This window comes from Haemaphysalis longicornis, unplaced genomic scaffold, assembly GCF_048455015.1.
Source record: "Haemaphysalis longicornis isolate Haplotype H1 unplaced genomic scaffold, Haemaphysalis longicornis Haplotype H1 scaffold_5, whole genome shotgun sequence".
In the NCBI taxonomy this organism is placed as follows: domain Eukaryota; kingdom Metazoa; phylum Arthropoda; class Arachnida; order Ixodida; family Ixodidae; genus Haemaphysalis; species Haemaphysalis longicornis.
The window spans coordinates 19,454,512-19,462,967 of NW_027526385.1; the positions used below are offsets into that span (position 1 = coordinate 19,454,512).

An 8,456-nucleotide genomic window follows, 5' to 3' on the forward strand; every position below is an offset into this window, starting at 1 on the left:
TCTTGTACCTATGGGCTTCACGTCTTCCTTCACGTCACCGTAACAATATCACGTTTTTTGGCAGTTATAAGCATGTTTAACCAAATCAGCTTCAGGCTCAGGCCCTCGGACCAAATATTTGGAAATCAAAAATGACAAACGTTTCGCATGACCCATTCACCGTATCGATAACACAACTTTGCCAGATGACGCGATGGTATGCATTGTTTTATTCATGGACATAACGGCAGCATCAGATGCTTCGGTTTGATGCATATTAATTTGGACATTTTAAATTTCTTGTTGCCGCATAATTCATACATATACTGTATAAATTGTGGATGAGACTACTTAGGATAAATATTGCCCAATCAGGCTACCTAAACAACCACTTTGAGAGAACGTTTCCGTCTATAAAGCAGAGCCATTACCCTTGTTAGGGGCCAAAAAGCAACGGATTGTTTACAATAGTAGGCAAATTTGTTTTATTCTGCGAAATCTAGGGATTCATGACAGGGTACTTGGTTTCCGACAACTATGGCCACTATTCGCATATAATAGACGGGCAGCAGTCAGGATGTTTTCCGCTGCCTTCAACTCTTCGACAACCTTCTCCATAGTCATCTGCGCCGCAGCTGAAAAATAGAGTCACAAACAATATAAACATCTTGGCCTCTCAAGCAAGAACATTGGCTTAAAGGGCTGCTGAACAGTTTTTCAAAAACAGTTTGTTGGGACAACATAAACAGTTTGTTTATCGTTTGTTTATCGTTTGTTTATCGTTTGTTTATCGTTTTCTTGACGCTGAATTCGACAAACAGGTTTATTTCATGTGTAAACGCACCTAAACCAACTTTTTTCGTCAAAACAAACGACCCGGAAGGGTGGCGCGTCAGGGTCCTGGCTGCCTTTCGCGATTGGCCAGCGGTAGATGACGTCATATTCGGTAGTGCCGGTGGTGCGGTGACCACTCAGCCTGAAGAACTCGTTCTATTCCCGTTCAGATACGGGCCAGAAAGTCCTCTTGGGAATGGAAGACGTGCACCATCATTCATTAAAATAGGATATCCTGAGGGAAGCATAAGCGCAGCAAGTTTCCTCGCGGCAATCTTCAGAAAGGGCTTTTCGCCCAATGACTCATGCACGACGTCAGTTTCTCTGACGCAGGAAACTCATGCAGATATTGGATCATCGGTTTCACTACCAGCGCTAATCACAGTTCCTAACACAATTTTGAACCCACCATCATCCCATTTCTCGGATGTGTAACTTTGTTTTAAAGCAATGCTTTCTTGCTCTACCAGCCAAAGGTTCTTTCGTTGCGTGCAGGACAGCAAACTCCCAACGCGTCAGAGGCGGCAGCGGCGGGAGGGAGGGCGGGGGGGAGGGGGCGGGGGGGGGGGGGGGGTGCGGAAGGGTTTCACTTACGGAACACACTAGAGATGGCGCAGCAAATTTACCCAGCATTTTCCGCGCGGAGGTGCCATCTCGCCGGCGGCGGCGTCGGCGGTACAGCTTTGTCGTCTGCTTTAGCGACGGCGGTTTTGGGCCTGTTTTGGTGCAGCTTCGCGTCCATTGCACGGTGCCTTCGCAACGCTTGATTAACTTGCTCGACAGCACCTCCACGGTAACCCGCACTCGACGGAATTAAGTGGTCGTACGGCGAACATACATTAAGGATTGGTTTGCAGGGCGAGAAAACAAAACGTACAAACCACATACAGACATCCGGGAGCTAGAGAAACGCTACCTTTTGCGAACTGCTTGCCACGAATGGGACTCCATTTTTTTAATTGTTGATTACCAATTCGGCTGTGTTTTAAGACGTATTACAAAAGGCGAAAGTAGCAACTGGTTCTGATAAATACCGATTATAAAAGTTTCCTCAGCTTTCTAGCAATTCTCAAACTTACTAAACTAACTAGTTTAAATCGGTATAAGCTCACATACCATCGGCTGAGCTCACATCGGCTAAGCTCACATTCCAAATTGTTTCGGTGTCTGCGCTTGTGTCGCGCGGTGGTGTTGCCCCAAGCTAGCACATCAGGATGGCTAGGTTTTCGCTCTCTCAACCTTCGAAAGCCGCTCCTCTCCTTTTTCTTTCTCCCGCCTCACGGCCGGGCAACAGCGGTGGCGTGCGCCGCTCTAGCCCGGCCGTGTCCGACGCTACTCCTGTGTTCGGTACGTCGCCCCGGAGAATTCCAGGTAAGGGCTGGCAGAACTTCTGGTTTCACTCTTTGTAGAGCCCATGTGTGAATTCAAGTGACGTCGCATGGACAATTGTTGTGGGTGTCGCTTACAGATTTGCTTTCCAACCACCTTCACAGCGTGGATTGGAGCCATTTTTCTCCAGTTGGGAAGGCGGTAACAGTCGCTGTGCAGTGGCCTGCTTCGATTTATGTGCGCAGGCAGCAGCGATGCGGCCTCCGGTGGTCGCCGCGTCGCGCGGAGGGGCTGGTGCCGTGTCGCTCCGTGACCCGCCAACGGAACGTTAGGAGTGGCATTGCTGCACATACGCAGATTTAGAATACGGGAACGAACCGAGCGATGGGGGCCCCCCAGAAAGTTAGGGGCACCCAAACGCAACACGCTCGTGCGAGACGAGTTTTAGAAGGGCGTCTTCCCCGACAGCTCGGATGTTGGAAACTTTAGCGTAGCAACGAGAGAGATTTTTGGTCACTGCTATCACTCCATTTGCGAATTACAATCCTTAACGGAGTTTTTATCCCCACTATCACCGCATTCCTCGCATGTGGAACTTATTTTAACATTAATTTTCATTTCAGCGATTGGTGCTCTGATCTTTTTTGCGCACAGGTAGTGCCATCCTTCGGTCCCTCACCGTATGCGTGTTCGGGCAGGTGCAGTTGTCACCGTAGACAAGCCTCCGCGGCCTGTCGGCGTAGTGAAGTGTAGGGTTCGCATCGGGGCACAATTTTGATCACCGCTTTGAAAATGACATCGGATAACAATCTCTAGCACATTTTTTCACTGCCCTATCATCCACTATTACTTGCATGTTTACCTTCTTTTTCGCAATTGCTTTGATTCTGCACAGCAGCGACCAGCGGTTGCTGCCGTGGCCTTTGCAGTTCGAATCGCTTTGTTGGCCGTACGGGCATGCATGACCGGCGTGTGTGTGGAGCGTTTCCACGCACAGAAAACGCTTCATGCTTTCCAGTGTGCTTGATTTCTTGTTAATGATGCACGAAATCTACACACATAGCTAAGCTCTCGTCAAAACCTACAATATTTACCGCCAAAACGAGAAAGACTTTTGCGGTCGCCTAAATTTTCTGATCCTTTCATAATAATGAATGGAGAACTTGGGGAACCTTCGTGTTTGTTTCAACCCACTGCTCCTCGTATAAAGCACAGAGATCGCGACGACACGGCCTGCCCGGACAGCTTGTGAAGGAAATTGCAGCTAATAGCTTTCGGGTAGGAAATCTCTAGTATCTAGCAGTCCTTTTACGGAAGCAATAAAAACACAGTAGTATTATGACTAAAAATTGGCGCGGAGGCATCTTAAGGCAAGAATGGTTAAAAAACTCCAGATTACAGGCCTGCTTAGTTCGGAACTTCGCCTAGAAAACTGGGAAACAGCGAAGTGCCGGCGCACGTCGCTGGCCGTTTTCCCAATATGACGTCACTTGCGGTTTGCTGTTGGTCGGTTTCTCCCTCTTCCGTTGGTACGGGAGTGAGTGGTGCGGGTGTGAGCAGCCGGGGCGTACGGTCAACTTTATCGACGAATATCACTGCCCACAAGCTAAAAGTGCAGAAAAAAGTCTACCGGATTAAAGTGACCAATGTATTAATTGTGAAAAATCATTTTTTTCCTTATTTCAGAAGCACTTCAGTAGCCCTTTAAGAAGCTATGACAAAATACCTATTTGGAAAGGCAAAATACCTCCGCAGGTAGTGGCAATAACGAAAAACCTTTAAGGGCAATCTTTTCTTGTCTTGGTCACATAACCAGCAAACAGACTTTGAGGAGAAAAGCCGTAGATTTTAACAATACCATACAACCATATCATGCAGAATTCTTCCCGTTCTGAGCAACCGCACATTTTTTCCTGACTTTCCCCTTGTGTTCGTGTGTAGACTGTGGATTCATTTTTGTTGCATGATTGGTAACCTAGATTTATCAATAATATTTTTCAGATTTCTGCCTGGCCACTATAAGCTTTAAAATATGATTGATTGATTGATTGATTGATTGATTGATTGATTGATTGATTGATTGATTGATTGATTGATTGATTGATTGATTGATTGATTGATTGATTGTAGTGTTTAACGTGCCGACGCAACGCAGGTGATCAGGCGCGCCGTAGTGGGTGGCTCCGGATTAATTTTGAACCCCTACCCGCCGCGGTGGCTCAGTGGCTAAGGCGTTGCGATGCTGAGCACAAGGTCGCGGGTTCGATTCCCGGCCGCCGCGCCGCTTTTCTGATGGAGGCGAAAAGCAAAAACGCCCGCGTGTACGAGATTTCGGCGCACGATAAAGATCCCCAGGTGGTCAAAATTATTCCGGAGCCCTCCACTACGGCGCGCCTCATCGCCTGCGTTCCGTCGGCGCGTTAAACCCCACAATCAATCAATCAATCAATAAATTTTGAACTCCTGGGGATGTTTAACATGCTGCTTTAAATTCTAAAGGGAGGTGCTAAAAGGGCATCTCGCAGTTCGTCACACGATTAAAAACCAGTCGATAAAAGAGGTTAAAGAGGAGTACAATTACCTAAGCTAGGCATTTGGAAAACTAATACACAGGCAAGAAATAGTACGCCAAACCTTGCTTTGAACAGAATTTTTTGGCTTGAGTCACAGGTCCATTCCTCGCAAGGAAACTCTAGTTTCAAAGGCTCAGAGTCAGGTATTTCGGTCCCGTTGTATTGGCATTTTCCTGCAGCATAAAAGCAGCCAATTTTCAACACGTCTGCCAAGTACAAGTCTTAAGAATGCACAGAAAGATAAACGTGGGTTCACTGGTAGGGTGTGCCACTCTGTGAACACCATTTTCCTTACTTATTCCCGAGTTCACAATGCAAGTTGAAAACACAACTAATGAAACCGCGCTACGGTGAAATAAAGCTGAAAAATTTTGTGCATCCACAAGTTAGATCGAATGATATCCACCGAAGCAAATTTGATGAAAAAACTAGGCCTGTCAGCGAATTAGGTTTTTTCGGTGCCTTAACAAAAATCTCCAGTGTCGTTACATACTGTTTTCTCTGCCACAGTAGATGTTATAACATGAAGTGTGGCAAACATGGCAAATCTTTAGAGTAACGTCTGGACAACGGCGTCAGAAATGGACAAGAGCAGCACCCGAGGCGATACCGCGCTCATCTCGCGCACTTGTCTCGTCCTCGACTATTTTCCCTGCACTTATCAAGCTCTTGTGGCATATTTCAAGGCTGGCGTAGATCTTGAAGCACAGACTTCATTGGATTTCTACTAAAACTCATATCCTGCCTTAGGACAACACGTTGTATGTATATCTGCACAAAACCTAATGTTTTTTCTCCACATCTTGCATATTCGATTTAAGGACGTTTTTAGGCAAAAACTGATTAACTTATTGTCTGCAGCAAGCGATATCCTGTAAAAAAATACCGTTAACGAGTGCGACTGTTGTTTGAAGCACACATACCCAGAATAGTGCAGCCCGCTTGAAACCGAACTTATAGGGAGGGGGTGTTCACCAAAGGCCGTCGAACAAAAAGGTTCATCAGCAAACTTGCGGACAAAAGAAGGCTTAGCCAAAACGACAGACCGCCAAAACAACTGTGAGAACAAAAAACTACAAAACTAGAAAAACTAGAGCCAATCCTGCAGAAAAAAAAAACTAGTTCGAAAGCTCGACGCCACTGAACACGGTAGTGTTCCTTTTTTTTCTATTTTAGATACTATTCTCTACTTATGTAAAGAGTAGATGAATTTGAGTGAAACAAAAACTCCTGGGCTAAAGCACAACCAATCATACATCACCTACTGATGCACTGTGCTAAAGGATGGTAAATGTTGAGAAAAGAGCACCGGCGACGTGTCCATTCTGACGCTTAGCCCTAATTTAAGTGTGATGTTGCGAATTAGTGCGTTGTTGATGCTGTTTGAAATTTCTCTTAATGTAGCGTACAACCTCCAGAAAAATATTATGTAGCAAAGAAATATTTTCTGTAGCAAAAGTATTGTTTGGCCTTTTCTGTAGCAAAGGTATTGTTTGGCCTGCTTAGGCGAAGGGTGTTAGGAGTTAAGAGAACGGGTAAATACGTCATTCAAAAGGGGCTAGCTACACCTGCTCCAACCATACTTCCTCGGTGACAGAAACTAAGAGGAAGTCTCAGGTCACACGACAATCGTTAGAACTGCTTCCCGGTCGAATTCATAGGTAGCTTCTCCTGTTTACGGCGAAGGTGTCGTTTGCTCGCTTCGTCCTGGGCAGTGCATTCCCAGACAAGGTGTTTTGCTGATCGCCTATTTTAGTGGCTACAATTATAATTTATTCAAATATTACTGGAGAAAATTGAAAATGAACACTGGAGTTTTGCTTGCATAAGTAAACACCCGAACTTTCACCGCCAGAAAGCCAAACACTAACACTTTTTAAAACGTGCGTGTTTACAAAGTCGCGATGATTTCATCACAAGCCTGTTCAACAGTTGTGACATCAATATGTATGTACAACTGCGACGACGTGTAACACCTCAAATTGCATTGAGGAGCATAGCTTACCATTGATGACGGGAACACGAGAACCAGCAACGGCTGCGGCAGAAAGGTGGCACTGGCAAGCGAGAATTGTTGCCCCTACGAATACGACCAAGGATCCCGCGAAGCTCATCTTGGCGCACTAGCTACCCTGAAAGTGCAATGACTTCTGCCAACGCGGAGTTTATACCCACCGAGTCTACTTCATATCGCTGACATCGAGAGCCGTGTGAGAGAACGGGTGATTTCGTCCGCTGACCCCCGCCGCTTGTTGTCCACACTCCTCTGAATCCCACGTAATCTCCCGAGTGATACGTCGGGTTCTTTTTTGCGAAGTTCTTTAGGCTATCTTCTTGGCCTCTTGATAAGACACTATGAATTCTTTTTAAACAGCTCTGCCATCATCGTCTTTCAAAGATATCAAACAAACAAAAACATAATACCGGATAGAGAGAGAGGGAGAGAGAGAGGCAGAAAGAAAGACTATTTGCGGTCAGACTAAGACGTATTGGTGTTCTTCCTCCAGAAGATCCATGGTCAGCTGGTCGACGAGGGCCGTCGACGCCAACCCCACTCGCCAGTCGGGATAGAGTGGTTCGGGTAATGAGCGGACTGTTGGCTGGCATGAATCCCACTGAAGCAACCTGTGTGGCAAATGCTACGATATTCTCGCGAATAGCACAAAGTGCGCGGGTACCAACCTTATAACTTAGTCGTCCAGGCCTACATGTCCGTAATAGTGTTTTTTTTTTATTTCTTGACATTTTGTATTGCTATGTATGTGTCGTTTTGCTCATCAGTGCTTAAACGTTGGTCGCGAAAATAGTACTTGGTGGCTTTAGTACATTTTTGTGTATTCTATGTAGGTTTTACATTAGAATAAATTTACAAATTTTTTGCAATACCCGCCCAATATGTAAGTGCTTACTGCTTGGTTTGCTAACGAAAGTTGCGGCAACCGACGCAGTCAACAATTACAATTGCGTGTTTTATAATATAGGACAGGAGGAGGAGGAATAACATTTATTTTTTAAGGGCAAGAGGAGGGGGAAAGGAGAGCGGGTGGTGGCCTCAGTCCAGGCCGCCTTCAGGCTCCCCAGCAGCCCTCGCCCGGGAGATCAGGTACTCCTGATCGTCGAGCTGGAAGCTGGTCAGCCTGTGCTCCCACTGCTCCAATGTAGGTGATGGAATTGGGTTGGGATGTTTCGCGCACTCCCATACGAGGCGATAGGTGGTGTTTGGTGTATTGCATGTTGTGCAGTAGTTGTAGGGAAAAACAGTTGGTGAAATATGATGCAAAATTGCCATGTTGTAGTAAGTCTGTGTTTGGATTCTGCGGCAGATTCGAGAGTCTTGTGTATTGAGTGATGGGTGAGGAGGAGGGTAAAGGAGGCGCTCCCGGCGATAATGATATAAGATGTCCGTGTATGTTTGTGGGACTGACTGGCTGGGCGAGGCGATTGGAGGTGTGTCGTCGGCCTCCCTTGGGAATGCCCGGTGTAAAATGTCGCGGGCAGCGGCGTGAGCCGCCTCATTCCCCGGGAAGGAGGAATGACCAGGCGTCCAAACAATGTGAATGGTCGGGAGAGTTTTGGCGTGTTTTAGAAGTGTGAGCGCATGCAGAGATATTCGTCCTGATAGGTAATGCCGGCACGCCTGTTGAGAGTCAGTAATGACTGTAATAATTTGCTTTTTGCTGGAGGTGGCCGCTAGGGCGATGGCTGTCTCTTCTGCGACATCGGTGTCGGTTGTTCGGACTG

General features: G+C 46.5%; 1 long non-coding RNA gene across 1 annotated transcript; it reads right to left on the reverse strand.

Annotated features, from left to right (window-relative positions):
• Positions 1–437: 437 nt before the first annotated feature.
• Positions 438–6,882, reverse strand: LOC144139097 (uncharacterized). The gene is made up of 3 exons (XR_013316044.1): positions 6,721–6,882; positions 4,777–4,888; positions 438–614 (listed from the first exon to the last, which is right to left on the reverse strand). It is a non-coding gene; the product is annotated as an uncharacterized LOC144139097 (long non-coding RNA).
• Positions 6,883–8,456: the final 1,574 nt, after the last annotated feature.